This window comes from Grampus griseus (genome assembly GCF_964374135.1).
Source record: "Grampus griseus genome assembly, chromosome: 1".
NCBI lineage: Eukaryota > Metazoa > Chordata > Mammalia > Artiodactyla > Delphinidae > Grampus > Grampus griseus.
Window position 1 is genome coordinate 182,586,727 of NC_139017.1, and position 13,824 is coordinate 182,600,550.

General features: G+C 46.4%; 1 protein-coding gene across 4 annotated transcripts in view; it reads left to right on the forward strand.

Moving 5' to 3' along the window:
- Positions 1–13,824, forward strand: part of GNB1 (G protein subunit beta 1) — a 91,387-nt gene that overhangs the window by 44,410 nt on the left and 33,153 nt on the right. For 3 of the 4 annotated variants that reach the window (XM_082660466.1, XM_082660464.1, XM_082660463.1), the window contains exon 2: positions 6,364–6,412. The exons of the other annotated variant lie outside the window; for it this stretch is intronic. The gene's annotated coding sequence lies outside the window, so the exon portion shown is untranslated. The remainder of the gene's footprint in view (positions 1–6,363; positions 6,413–13,824) is intronic. 4 annotated transcript variants of the gene reach the window in all.

Here is a 13,824-nt window from a genome sequence, read left to right on the forward strand (position 1 = left end):
AATGAATAAAAATTAATTAAATATGAAAAGTTAAATATTCATCTTTTTTTTAAAGTATACTCTTAAAAATCAAACTGCATTGATTGAGTCATTAAATCTTGAGGTTGTACCAAGTTTTCCAGCTACTAAAGCTTTTTCTTACTGTAGTCAGTGGAAAAGTCAAAAAAATAGTTATAAAATAAGTTATTTTCTCTGACTTTATCTTCAGGTCATCCCATCTTTCATTTGATCACTGCAAGGGCATATTTTTTAAATCTATATTTGCCTTTTGTTGGCTGTAGTATTTCCCTTCCCCAGCTTTTAATTTTGAATAACTTTTGAAGCTACAGAAAGTTGAAAGAATAGGTCAGTGAACGTTCTTGTACCTTTCACCAAATTTCGGTAATTTGTAGCATTTTCTCTTGCTTTTTTGGTGAACCGTTTGACTGTTGTGTCATGGTACTTTGTTCTTCACAACTGCAGCCTGTCCCAAGAACAGGGCTGTCCTCTGACATACCCACAGTAGTTTCGTGACACCCCAAGTCTTGGCGTTGATTCACTAATGCGTAATCCAAGTCCACGTTTAGATTTCTTCAGTTTTCTTCAGAACGTCTTCATGTCCTTTATTCAACTCCAGGGTTTAATCAAGCTCATGTGTTGCACATTTTGTTATCTTGTCTCCTGAGGGTCACTACATCTTGAGCAGTCTTCCCACCTTTTTTTTTTTTTTTAAGATGTTGGGGGTAGGAGTTTATTAATTAATTTATTTATTCTTGCTGTGTTGGGTCTTCGTTTCTGTGCGAGGGCTTTCTCTAGTTGTGGCAAGTGGGGGCCGCTCTTCATCGCAGTGCGCGGGCCTCTCACTGTTGTGGCCTCTCTTGTTGAGGAGCACAGGCTCCAGACGCGCAGGCTCAGTAGTTGTGGCTCACGGGCCCAGTTGCTCCGCGGCATGTGGGATCTTCCCGGACCGGGGCATGAACCCATGTCCCCTGCATCAGCAGGCGGACTCTCAACCACTGCGCCACCAGGGAAGCCCTAATTATGATTCCTTTTTACCCTCAGATTTATTCCTAAATTTGGCTAGGGGACCTCCTTCACGTTATCATTTCATATTCTGCCTCTTCAGGACAGGTTTGTACTAGAGAATTATTGAGAACTGAGAAGTTTACTTTGTCTCTTACAAGCCCCCAGTCCTTCATGCAAAACTCTTAGGACTGGATGTGTTCTAGAATTCAGCCTTTTTCAGGGTTTAGAAAGATGAAGTGGTGTGTATATCACACGTGCACAGTGCCCGCAGCAGGACTTATAATCAGACACCTTAAATCTTGTGATAAAATGTATGACTGTTCACACTGAACAGGATAAAGGCTAATTAATGCCCTTATGTCCGTTCTGTCTGGGTTTAGTTATCTCAGAATTACAGATAAGTAACAGGGGACATGTGTGAGGTTATGTGGATATAGAAGGAATCATTCCCAACAGGTGTACCTTTGCTTGATTTGAAATTTTAATGTCCCCAGTAAAGGAATTCTCTAGGTATATCTCAAGAGGACTCAGTTTTTAGATTTTGAAAAATGTTGGAATAACAGTACTCATACAAATGCTAGTATTTGATACTTAAAATCTCATGATACTAGATTATGTGTGTACAAAGAAGTTCATCACAGAGAGATTTAATATTGCTAAATTAGCAACTGTACTGAATCAAAAGATAGGCTTAGTTGATCTTATCAGGAGCCTTAAAGTGCCTAATCTTTGACATAGAATAATTCCATCTTTTAAGATCTTCTCTAAGGATATTAGCCTAATAAAATCCTGGGAACATGGCTTCCCTGGTGGCGCAGTGGTTAAGAATCCACTTGCCAACGCAGGGAACACGTGTTTGATCCCCGGTCCGGGAAAGATCCCACATGCCGCGGAGCAACTAAGCCTGTGTGCCACAACTGCAGAGCCCGTGTGCCATAACTACTGAAGACCGTGCACCTAGAGCCTGTGCTCCGCAACCAGAGAAGCCACCGCAGTGAGAAGCCCGCACACCGCAACGAAGAGTAGCCCCAGCTCACCGCAACTAGAGAAAAGCCCACGCGCAGCAACCAACACCCAACGCAGCCAAAAAAAAAAAAAAATCGTGGGACTAGAACTGCCTTGGCTCTTGAGCGCCTTGAGCGGACTGTGGTGCCCCTGGCCACTGAGAATGGCTCGGAGTCCTCCCCAGCTTTTGTGCAGTGGCTTCTCTGGGCTGGGGGCAGGGCCCGTTCCCTCTGACCCCAGAGCCGGGGTTGGGTCAGCTGCACACCTGCTTCAGCGCTCTGCTCTCTGAACCTTGGGGTCCTGGCCTGTGCGTGCATTTCCAGGACTGTGCCCGTACCACACAGCTCTGTGTGAAACTAGCCCTTTCCTTTTAACCGAAGGACGCTGATGTACAATATTACGTTAGTTTCAGGTGCAGTACGTAGTGGTGTGACGCTTGCATACGATATGAAATGATCCCCACGATAAGTCTATAACCTTCTGTCCCCATACAGAAGCTATCACGATATTACTGGCCATATTCCTTATGCTGTATGTTACACGCCATGTCTTATTTTGTAATTGGAGGCTGTAGAAAGCAGCCCTTCTGGATTTTTATTAGTGTAGTTTGTGTTGGTACAGTCCCTCTCGTTTTTTCTCTCTGTACCTCATAGGGTAATTTTTCATGCTTTCTCCACGAGACTGTAAGACCCATGTAGGTGGCTCACATCCCTGGTTGTGACATGTTGTTTTCAGCGTTAGCACACTGTCTCACATTATAGGCATGGAAATAGTTGTTGAGTGAATGGATGTTCAAGGGATTTGACCCATACATCACTTAAAATTAAGCCAAGGTATTGGGTAGACTTCAAAGACTAGTGTTTGAGGTGCAGCCAGAGGCAGCCTGAAGGCAGTACTGGGCAGGGAGGGTGTGGTGTGCGGCTGTCTGGTCCCTCTGTGAGGGAGTGGTCTGGAAGCTTTGTGCTGCACGGGTTTGCATAGGCAGACTGTGTACAGAGGATAAGAGGGAGGGATGCAGGGCTCATGCCCTCCTTCCAGGAGGCCGCCACCGGCCAAAGGAAGATGGTCTAAAAGCAGTGTTGGGGTAGGCGAGGCGCTGTTTATTTGGAATATTAGAAGTGTTTGGTTTGCTCATAAAAATCATGATAGAGTTGTTGTTACTCTGTTTAAATATATGATTTGAATTTTATTTCACATATTTAAAATTTGACTAAAAATTGGTCTGTAAACGGTTGTACCTTTTTCTTGAATTTTATGTTTGCGTCTTCCTCCAACTTCTCTTTCTAACTGGGTCTCTTTCTAAGAACGTTAAATAGAGAACAATTCAGCATGTACTCATGCCACCCCTTACTTCCACTCTGTAGCAGCACCCCTCGTGGCTGGGCTTCAGAGTAACCATGGAGCGTCCTCCCTGCCAGCCTGCTGCCTGAGAACCATCTTTTCTCCTGACTGTCTGGCCATGCGCTGCCCCCTCCCCTGTGGGCCCTGGAAACCCGTCAGCCAGGCTCATCAGTCTAGTGTGCTCAGCCCTTAGGGGTCTAAAGGTGGGACTCACTTGCCACTGTACCTTTTGCCTCTAGTAGGTGTGGTAGCTTTGTAAAATGTAGCCTTTGGTTTTTTAAATCCCTGGTTTTCTGATTTTCTGTAAAAGTGGTACCCCTAGTTTAGGCTCACATGAATGTGTGCTGCTGTCTAAGACAATGGTCTTGTTCTCTGTGCTGGGTTCTGTGGGCTGGGCAGTCAGAAAAAGAACCCCACTTGGGTCTTATTTTTAGCCAGAAATGAGTCCAGACAGCTGTCCATGTGAATCAGGGGGAGGTGGTTTGGTGGTGCTCTCAGCATCCTCTGTGAGCTGGAGGGTCAGTGCTCTCTGGGAGTTAGCTCCCTGTTTTCTCTTCCAAAGAATAGAGAGCTTGAACTTTGTTTCATGCCTTGAGCCACAAGGCAGTCTAGGCCTTTGAATTAGAGCAAACAATGATACATTTTTCTATTTTACTTTCTTCTATCTGTCTCTTGATGTGGAAAATACGTGAAAGGACTTACATTTGGAGATTGGGGTGATTGTGACAGTTACCTTAAAGGAGTGGCTCTCACCTGGGATTAGTATTGCTCTCCCCATGTGACATCTAGTGGTGTCTGGAAATTTGGGGTTGTCACAGCTGGGGAAGGGGATGCTGAGGCCGGCCAGCTGCTGAATATCCTACAGAAGACAGGACGGCCCCCACCACAGAGAACAAGCCACTCTAAAATGTCAGTTGTGGGGCTTCCCAGGTGGCACAGTGGTTAAGAATCCGCCTGTCAATGCAGGGAACATGGGTTCAAGCCCTGTTCCGGGAAGATCCCACATGCTGCAGAGAGCAGCTAAGCCCGTGCACCACAACTACTGAGCCTGCGCTCTAGAGCACGCAAGCCACAACTACTGAAGCCCACGTGCCACAGCTATTGCAACCCGCGCGCCTAGAACCCGTGCTCCACAGCAAGAGAAGCCACCACAGTGAGAAGCCCGCACACTGCAATGAAGAGTAGCCCCCGCTCACTGCAACTAGAGAAAGCCCGTGCGCAGCAACAAAGACCCAGTGCAGCCAAAAATAATAAATAAATAAAAAAAATAATAAATGTAAAAAAACCTGTCAGTTGTGCCAAGGTTGAGATTCCCCGGCTTTCAGTTTGATGGCTTCATGAAGCCTTGGGTGTACACTCCTGGGAGCCCGGCTCAGAGGGTTCATGGGGGCGAGAGCCGTAGTTTGCCCCTGTCTCCAACTTCTTCCACACCCACCGGTTTGGTTTGGTTTGGTTTTTTCAAGTACCTTTAACAGCACTTATTCTTTCCCCCACCCCGAGGTAAAATTCATATAACAAAACCATTTTAAAGTGAAGAATTCAGTGGCATTTTAGTAATTCACAGTGTTGTGCAGCCACTACCTCTACCTAATTCCAGAACATTTTTCTCACCCCAGAAGTATCCCTGTATCCGTCGAGCAGTTGTCCGTTGCACACAGAGCCCCTGGCAGCTACTGCCTTCTGTCTCCGTGGATTTGCGTGTTCTGGATATTTCACATAAACAGAATCATACAGTGTGTGACCTTTTGTGTCTGGCTTCTTCACGTAGCGTAATCCATGCTGTATGTGTAGCAGTGCTTCATTCCTCTTCATGGATGAATAGGATTGCATTGTGTGGGTGTACCACACTTTGTTTATCCATTCATCTCCTGATGGACATTTGGGCTGTTGCCCCCTTTCGGCTGTTGTGAAGAGTGCTTCTGTGAACGTACATGTACATGTATTGAATACCTGTTTCCAGTTCTTTTGGATGTAGACCTACAAGTAGAAATGCTGGCTTGTATGGTGATTCTGTGTTTAACTTTTTGAGGAACCACCACACTGTTTTCTTCCATGCCCACTTTTACTGCCAGAAAAGTATGTGCTTGCTTATAACATAGGCAGCGTTCGAGCATAATTCGAAAACAAAACTATTTTGTTATAAATAAATGCCTTAGAATTCCTAGTTCAACTGGGGGACGTCAGCTTGTTGATGCCTCTCCTGACCCCAGGTTAGAGGCATGCGCTGAGTTTGTAAATGCAGTAGAGAATTGATCAGTAGGCAAGAGGTAACCTGTGAAATGTCCAAAAGCGGCCTTTCCACAGAGTACTTTGGAGAGATTAGCAGAACATCTTCAAGTGTATTGAGACTTAGTTTCTGGGAAAGAGCAAGCAGGTATTTCAGAAGAAATCTAGAAGTAAATATTTTTTCACACTGGCTGCAGTGTGATGAGAGGCAAGTCCAGAGGCTTGTTGCTGTGTCTGCTGCTCTGGCCTTCTGGACACCCAGGGCCACATCTTCGGACGGCACTGCAGCAGCGGGACTGGGCCAGAGGGATGGGCTGGAGATGTGCCCAGGTTGACTTGCCTGCACTTAGGGAACAGTCAGCCTGTGGCTTCTTTGACATTCACATGAGATCCTCTGTGGGCCAGATGGGAAAGTCTGGGGAAGGTTACTCTTGGAATCTTCTTGAATTGCAATGTTTTTTTTCTGTTGCTGTTACTATAATTTTTGTAGTAAGAGGATTCTAAACACCCCTTCCCCCTGATGCTTTTCAGTTTAATTCAAGATATTTTCCCTGAGGCATTTCTAAGGATTTTTCTTTTTTTTTTTTAAAGAAATTGAGATCAGATTTCTTCTTTTCCACACTGAAAAACTTACCACTAAGTTAATACAAAGTACTGATAGGTAAAGTGATTTGGGGGCAAGAAATGGTGATGGGAAAGGGGCGGAATTATGTGCTTATTAACATGTATGGAATATGGTGCCTCACAACCTGAATCAATGCAAATACAGCCTTTTCTCTGTTGCAGACAATTTTACATGTTTTGGAGACCAGACCAGAAGCACTTCTGAATTAAGGTAATTTTGACGTAATTGATTCTTACCAGTTTTTAAAGTACAATATTTAAATTTCTTCAGGGTTTCTTTTTTTGAGAACCTGGTTTTTGTTACAATTTTGCCCATCTCTCATTTTTAAGCCCAAAGTTGTTTTCAAACACATTGATCCAGAGAAGGGTTTTCTCTTCAAAGTCTTCATCCAGTCAGTGTTCAGCACGAAGGGCTAAGGTCCCAGAGATGATGGTCCACATTCTGGACAAGAGCAGTATTTCTCCAGCTTCTTTCAGTAGAAAGCAGAAGAGCCTCTTTTGCAAATCAAATCTTGGTTGGAATACCAGCAGATCATACAGATAAAGGTGAGGCCACACAATTCAGAAGAAAATTCCAATATGTTTGTATGGAATGGGGGCAATAAATGTGTCACAGTGTTGGTGGTGAATCTGGGCAAGGGTATCCAGTTCTTTGTATTATTCTTGCAACTCTTTGTAAGTTGAAATTATTTATTTTTTTATATTTATTTATTAAAAATTTAATTCATTTTTTGGCTGCTTTGGGTCTTCGTTGCTGCGCCCAGGCTTTCTCTAGTTGCGGCGAGCAGGGGCTGCTCTTCATTGCGGTGCGTGGGCTTCTTATTGCAGTGGCTTCTCTTGTTGCAGAGCACGGCCTCTAGGCACATGGGCTTCAGTAGTTGTGGCTCGCGGGCTCGGTAGTTGTAGCTCGCGGGCTAGAGAGCACAGGCTCAGTAGTTGTGGCACACAGGCTTAGTTGCTCCGCGGCATGTGGGATCTTCCCGGACCAGGGCTCGACCCCGTGTCCCCTGCATTGACAGGCGGCTTCCTAACCACTGCATCACCAGGGAAGTCCCTGAAATAATTTTAAATTGAAAAACAAAACTAAAACGAATGAATTAGGTGCCTGACCAGTTCGGTATCCATACGTAAAAGGTGAACTTGACTCCATAGACAAAAACTAACTCTCAGAGTGAGTCAGACGCAACCTCACAGCAGAGAACACCTAAAAGGGAACAGAACATCGTCGAGACTTTGGGTTAGGCAAGGGTTTCTTAATGACATCAAAGACACAGTTCATTAAAGAGAACATTTATAAATTGGACTTCATCAAATTTAAAAATATCTCCTCCTCCAAAAACACTGTTAAGAGAATGAAAAGACAAGCCACAGACTGGCAGAAAATACTAGCCGATCACACGTTTTCTACATAACTTATGTCTAGAATAAGTAAAGAACTCTTACAATTCAATATTAAGAAAACAACAACCTGAAAAAAAAGCAAGTGATTTGAACAGAGACTTCACCAGAGAATATAGAGAGATGGCAGATGAGCACGTGAAAAATCATTAGCCATCAGGGAAATGCAAATTAAAGCCACAACGAGGGGACTTCCCTGGCCATCCAGTGGTTAGGACTTCGCCTTTCAATTCAGGGAGTGTGGGTTGGATCCCTGGTTGGGGAGCTAAGATCCCACATGCCTTGTGGCCAAAAACCAAAACAGAAGCAATATTGTAACAAAATTCAATAACGACTTTAAAAATGGTCCATGTCAAGGGGCTTCTCTGGTGGCTCAGTGGTTGGGGGTCTGCCTGCCAGTGCAGGCGACACGGGTTTGAGCCCTGGTCCGGGAGGATCCCACATGCCGCGGAGCAACTAAGCCTGTGTGCCACAACTACTGAAGCCCGCACGCCTAGAGCCCGTGCTCCCAACGGGAGAGGCCACCACAGTGAGGAGCCTGTGCACCACAGTGGAGAGTGGCCCCTGCTCGCCGCAACCAGAGAGGGGCCCGCGTGCAGCAACAAAGACCCAACGCAGCCAAAAATAAAATAAATAAATTTATTAAAAAAAAAACACACAACGAGACACCACTAACCACCTATTACAGTGGCTAAAATGGAAAAGACTGACCATACCACGTGCTGCCGAGGGTGTGCAGGCGCCGGACTCTCATGCACTGATGGTGGGCATGAAAAATGGTGCAACCGTGTTGAAGACAGTTCAGCAGTTTCCTAATGGGTTAAACGTATGCTTGCCGTGTATGATCCAGCCTTTCCACTCCTAGGTGTTTACCCAAGAGAAACGAGGGCAGACATCCGTGTAAAGACATGCAACAGCACGGATGCATCTCAAAGTAACCATGCTGAGGGAGCGAAGCCAGACCACAGAAAAGTACATACTGTATGATTCCACGTATATAAAACTCTAGAAGATGCAAACTTACGTGTAGTGACAGAAAGCAGATTCATGGTTGCCTAGGCGTCGGGGGTGGGGTTACAGAGGGACACAAGGAGACTTTTGGGAGTGTAGATGTGTTCATTACCTTAACTGAGGTGGTGGTTTCATAGGTGTATAGTATGTCAGAGTGTATCAAATTGTAATTGTTTATTGTGTTATTTACCTTCAATAAAGATATTTTTTAAGCTAAACGAGCAATTAGCATAGGAGCAGGCCCTGCCTCTACCTTCTGAACCCCTGTCCCACGCTGGTGGCTGCCGCCGCCCATATTTTTCGTTTCTGTGGAGGGCCTGTTCCACTGACTGGGTCGGAAGAGTGACAGGTAAGGGAGAAGTTTTCTGTTACTTAAATCATTTCAAGTGGAAAACCCTATTACTGCTTTTGTAACAAGTTCGATTTAGTGACATTTGCTGTGGTTCAGTCGGGTTTTAAGGACTTTATGTGGATTCTCATTGAGGCCTCATAGCATGTGAGGTAGGTAGTGTTACTGTTTCTACTTTCAGACCAAAATTCAGAGGCACAGAGAGATTGTCAACTCGGTGGAGGCCACCTGGTACTGAGAGTGGGGTCTGGAAGTCAGAAGTGCGGCCCGCAGCCAGGTGCAGCCACGTGGCCTCTGCCAGCCGGTCCTGCACAGGCCGGCTGGACGTGCAGAGGCACGTGGGAGACCCAGTTGTGCTCATCGTAGTTTGCAGGGAGTGTGAAAGCAAAGATTACGTCTGCGTACTGGAGTGCAAGTGGCACAGCTGAGAGCAGAGTTTCCCCCAAACTTGAGGGTTACAGCCTCTCAGAGGTGCCTCTGTTTTGTGCAGTTGATGTCCAGTCCCTGCCACCTTTCCCAGTTAGACCTTCCTACTAGGTGTGTGCCGTTCACTTCTCGGATAGCATCAATTATGTATGAAGTTTGGCTCTGAAATCCTTCAAGTGGGACTTCCTGTGTGGCCTCAACGGGTTTGAAGGGGTATGTACTAGGCTCTGTGTTCAACCTGGGAAGCAAGGTCAGCTGTAGAGGGAGAACAGGACGGAAGAACAGATGGGTTTTTTAGTGCATCAGACAGAAGGATTCAGGAGAAAGGGTCACTGGCTGTTTCCTGTGACTCCAGAGGGAAAGGCGACCTGGGTGAGGGTAACTCACACCTGCTGTCCAGCACTGGCTCAGCCCTGCCTTCCCATCCCACTCTCTGAGCTGCCACTTGCAAAGGACCTCGCGCCTCCCACTGTGATTTCTGCTGTCACTCCTAATTGCCAGCATCCGGTAGGTGAGTGAGCTGATCTGTAAGGCGACGTAGGGGAGGTGATACTGGGGTCAGGTAAGACCACCTCATCTTGCTCAGTGTCTGAGCTGGGAGACGGGTTAGTTCCATGTGGGGAGAGCCTAGTTCCTGTTCCTTTAGGAGGTTACTGAAGTGGGTCAGGCAGCCTCTAGTTGGGTGCCTGCTGTGTGAGTGAAGAGATGAGAAGGGCCCAGTGCTGTGCTGGCCACTACAATAGCTGGTGGCCACTAACCACATGTGACTGGTGAGCACTGGAAATGAGGCTCGCCCAAATTGAACTATAAATACACCCTGCACTTGAAAAATTTAGTGTGGACTTGCCTGGCGGTCCAGTGGTTAGGACTCCCAACTCAGGGAGCACAGGTTCGATCCCTGGTCAGGGAAGGTTCTGCATGCCGCATGGCTCCACCAGAAAAACAAAGCAAGGAAAACTTAGTGCGACAAATGAGTGCAAAATAGCCTACTTACAATTGTTCTGTATCGAGTACATGTTGAAACAACGTTTTTGGTTGGGTTAAATAAATGTATTATTAAAATTAATGTAACCATGTTTCTGTTTACTTTTTTAATGTGGCTGATGGAAAATTAATTCCACATGTGGCTCCCGTTGTACTTGTATCGGACAGCGCCTGCTTAGAGCGATGAGCTGATTGGAGGAGATGGGTAGGAGCTGAGATGAGTGAGGCACTGGGTCCTATGAGCCTGGGGCCTGGAGGTGACACCTGGCAACCCGTAAACCTGAATCACAGCTCACCTGAACTAATGACATTCAATTTTCAAACTAATGGTCAAAGCAGTTTTAATTTTTTTTAATTGAAATACAGTTGATTTACAATGTTAAGTTAGTTTCTGGTGCACAGCAGTGATTCAGTTGTATATACATATTCGTTCTCATGTTCTTTTCCATTATGGTTTATTACAGAATATTGAATGTAGTTCCCTGTGCTGTACAGTAGGTCTTTGTTGTTCACCTGTTTTATATATAGTAGTTTGCATCTGCTAATCCCAAACTACTAATATATCCCTTCTCATCCCCTTTCCCCTTTGGTATAAGTTTCTTTTCTATGTCTGTGAGTCTGTTTCTGTTTCATAAATAAACTCATTTGTGTCATATTTTAGATTCCACATTTAAGTGATATCATATGATATTTGTCTTTCTCTGTCTGACTTCACTTAGTATGATAATCTCTAGGCCCATCCATGTTGCTGCAAATGGCATTATTTCGTTCTTTTTTATGGCTGAGCAGTATTCCATTGTATATATACACCACATCTTCTTTATCCATTCCTAAGTGTTCCTAAGCAACACTTAGGTTGCTTTCATGTCTTGGCTATTGTGAATAGTGCTGCTATGAACGTTGAGGTGCATGTATCTTTTCGAATTAAGAGTTTTCTCCGGATACATGCCCAGGGGTGGGATTGCTGGATCGTACGGCAACTCTAGTTTTAGTTTTGTAAGGAACCTCCTCCATACTGTTTTCCATAGTGACTGCACCAATTTACATTAAAAAAAAATTTTTTTTTGGTGGGTAGAGTGGTTTTAAGATGCTGCCTCTAGAAGTGGAGAACCTAAGATCTCTTGCCCCTGGTGGGATACCTCCATTAGGAAGAAAACACTGCTCCCCCCGGCTGGGGCAGAAGGCCATGTCCAGGTGTTAACTTCCATTGCATCATTGTCGGAGAGCTTGTCCTCCTGGAATGACGTGTGGGAGCAGGTGATTAAGGGAGTGAAATTTCTTTCTGTGGTCCCTTGACCATTTCTAGCCAGTTAGGGATTGCTTAGAGGGCCTGCATGGTTAACTCTGGAGCTGGCCTAAATCAGAACCGTGGCCAATGCCGTTTGTGACTGTGAATCTCGGGTAGGTTGTGACTCCTTTTCCTCCTGTTTACCGTGTGGACAATCGGTTGAACCTCCTCCTAGAGGGTGGTGAGGACACATGTGACATTACATGGCAAGGGGTCCTAAGTCAGCTGTGACCTCAGAGTATATTGTGAATCACCTTTTACGTGATTTTGAAGCAGTCAGGGATCCAAGTGGTGAGACCCTAAAGACTCTTCTGAGCCAGCTTGTGAGGTTGGCCTCGTCTGTCGTTCGTTTAGACTCTGGTCTTGGGGGATGGAGCCACAGCGTCTTCTGTCCACAGCAGATGCTCGGTAGACAGGGGGGAGGAAGACAAATGAGGGGTTTGTAGAGCGAAACCAAGAGCACTGCTGATAAAGGGAGAATGGCCCCAGTTCCCGGACTCGGCCTGGGTGCCACGCCTGGTCGGCACGCAGACAGGCTGCCCCGTTTCCTGCGGCAGAACCGCTCAGCAGAGATGTTGGGTGTCGAAGACTCACAGAGCTGTTCTGCAGAAGTCAAGACGCATTCAGAAGAAATCAGCGTACTTTGATGAGCATGAGTCATGCTTTACTTTCTGGAACTTTCGCGGGGAGATGCTAGCTGTAGGCTGTCTGAATTGACGGTTTGGGAGGAGCAGTTTAGGGCAGCTCTGCTCACTAGAACAAGACCTCGGCTCCCTGGGTTGTCGCTTAGGACATCTCTCCCACTGTCAGCAAGGGTGTAGTTATGCGTCCCGTCCGTAGGGGTTTCTCTCTCGTGGCCCACTTTTCACGTCACGGACAAGCCTTGGCTGCTGCCTTCAGGTGGGAAGACAGAATCCCACAGCCTCGAAGGAAGCAGGGGAGCCTGAGCTGCGCCTGGCTCGCGGTGGAGGAGACGCAGAGACGCGGCAGGGGCTGCGTGTTGGGGCGGGGCTGGGAGATGCTGGGAATTGCGGGGGGGGGGCGGAAAGCACATTCCTGCCACCCCTAGGCAGGTGCCAGCCGGCAGAGGTGGGCCCTGGGCAGCACGGAGCTGGGCAGCAGGTGGTCTCTGCCTTCCCTGAGCCCCCACCCGCCCCCCGCAGCACTGCCCGCTTGGGCTCCCTTGGCTCCCACTGTCCGTGCTGCCAGGGCCCCTGGGTCTTCTAGGCCTGCTCTGGTACTTTGTTAGCTAGAAATGTGAGGTGGATTGAGATTCGAATGTTCCCTTCTAGTTCAAGAATTTTTCTTAACAGGCACAAAACAGTATTCGTATGATAGCTTAAATAAAATAAGTCTGGGTTTTAAATTATTCAGCACAATAACAGTATGTTTGCAACTTTGCTTTCAGTACCGTACTTCTTATCAGATGTTTTAATGTGTTCTGAAATGTAAATTCCTTTTTTATATAAATATATTTATTTATTATTTATTTTTGGCTGCGTTGGGTCTTCGTTGTGGTGCACGGGCTTCTCACTGCGGTGGCTTCTCTTGTTGCAGAGCGTGGGCTCTAGGTGCGCAGGCGTCAGTAGTTGTGGCACACAGGCTCTAGAGTGCAGGCTCAGTAGTTGTGGCGCACGGGCTCAGTTGCTCCGCGGCGTGTGGGATCTTCCTGGACCAGGGCTTGGAACCCACGTCCTCTGCATTGGCAGTTGGATTCTTAACCACTGCGCCACCAGGGAAGCCCTGAAATGCAGATTCTTTATAGTAATTTTCAAATGTGACCTTGCGTAGCAACCATAAATAGTTTGCACGTGATGGTAAAACTAAGTAGTGCCTTCTGAACGATGGCTTTAGATGAGCAGACGGTGCAATCTTGCGGCTATTGATATTGCTACCTGCCTGATGAGGCACATCTCTGTGGAGGGAGGATGGAGCTGGCTTACAAAAAATATGTTTTTTACTTTTTGTGCTCTCTGCAATCTGTCCATGGGGCTGGAGTACTGTCCTTTTGTTCTCAGGCACATGGTTGATTTTTTTAATTTTATTTTTTGGGCTGTGCTTCGCATCTTCGAGGATTTTAGTTCCCCGACCAGGGATCAAACCCGAGCCCAGCAGTGAAAGTGCCAAGTCCTAGCCACCGGACCACTAGGGGAAGTCCCGGTACATA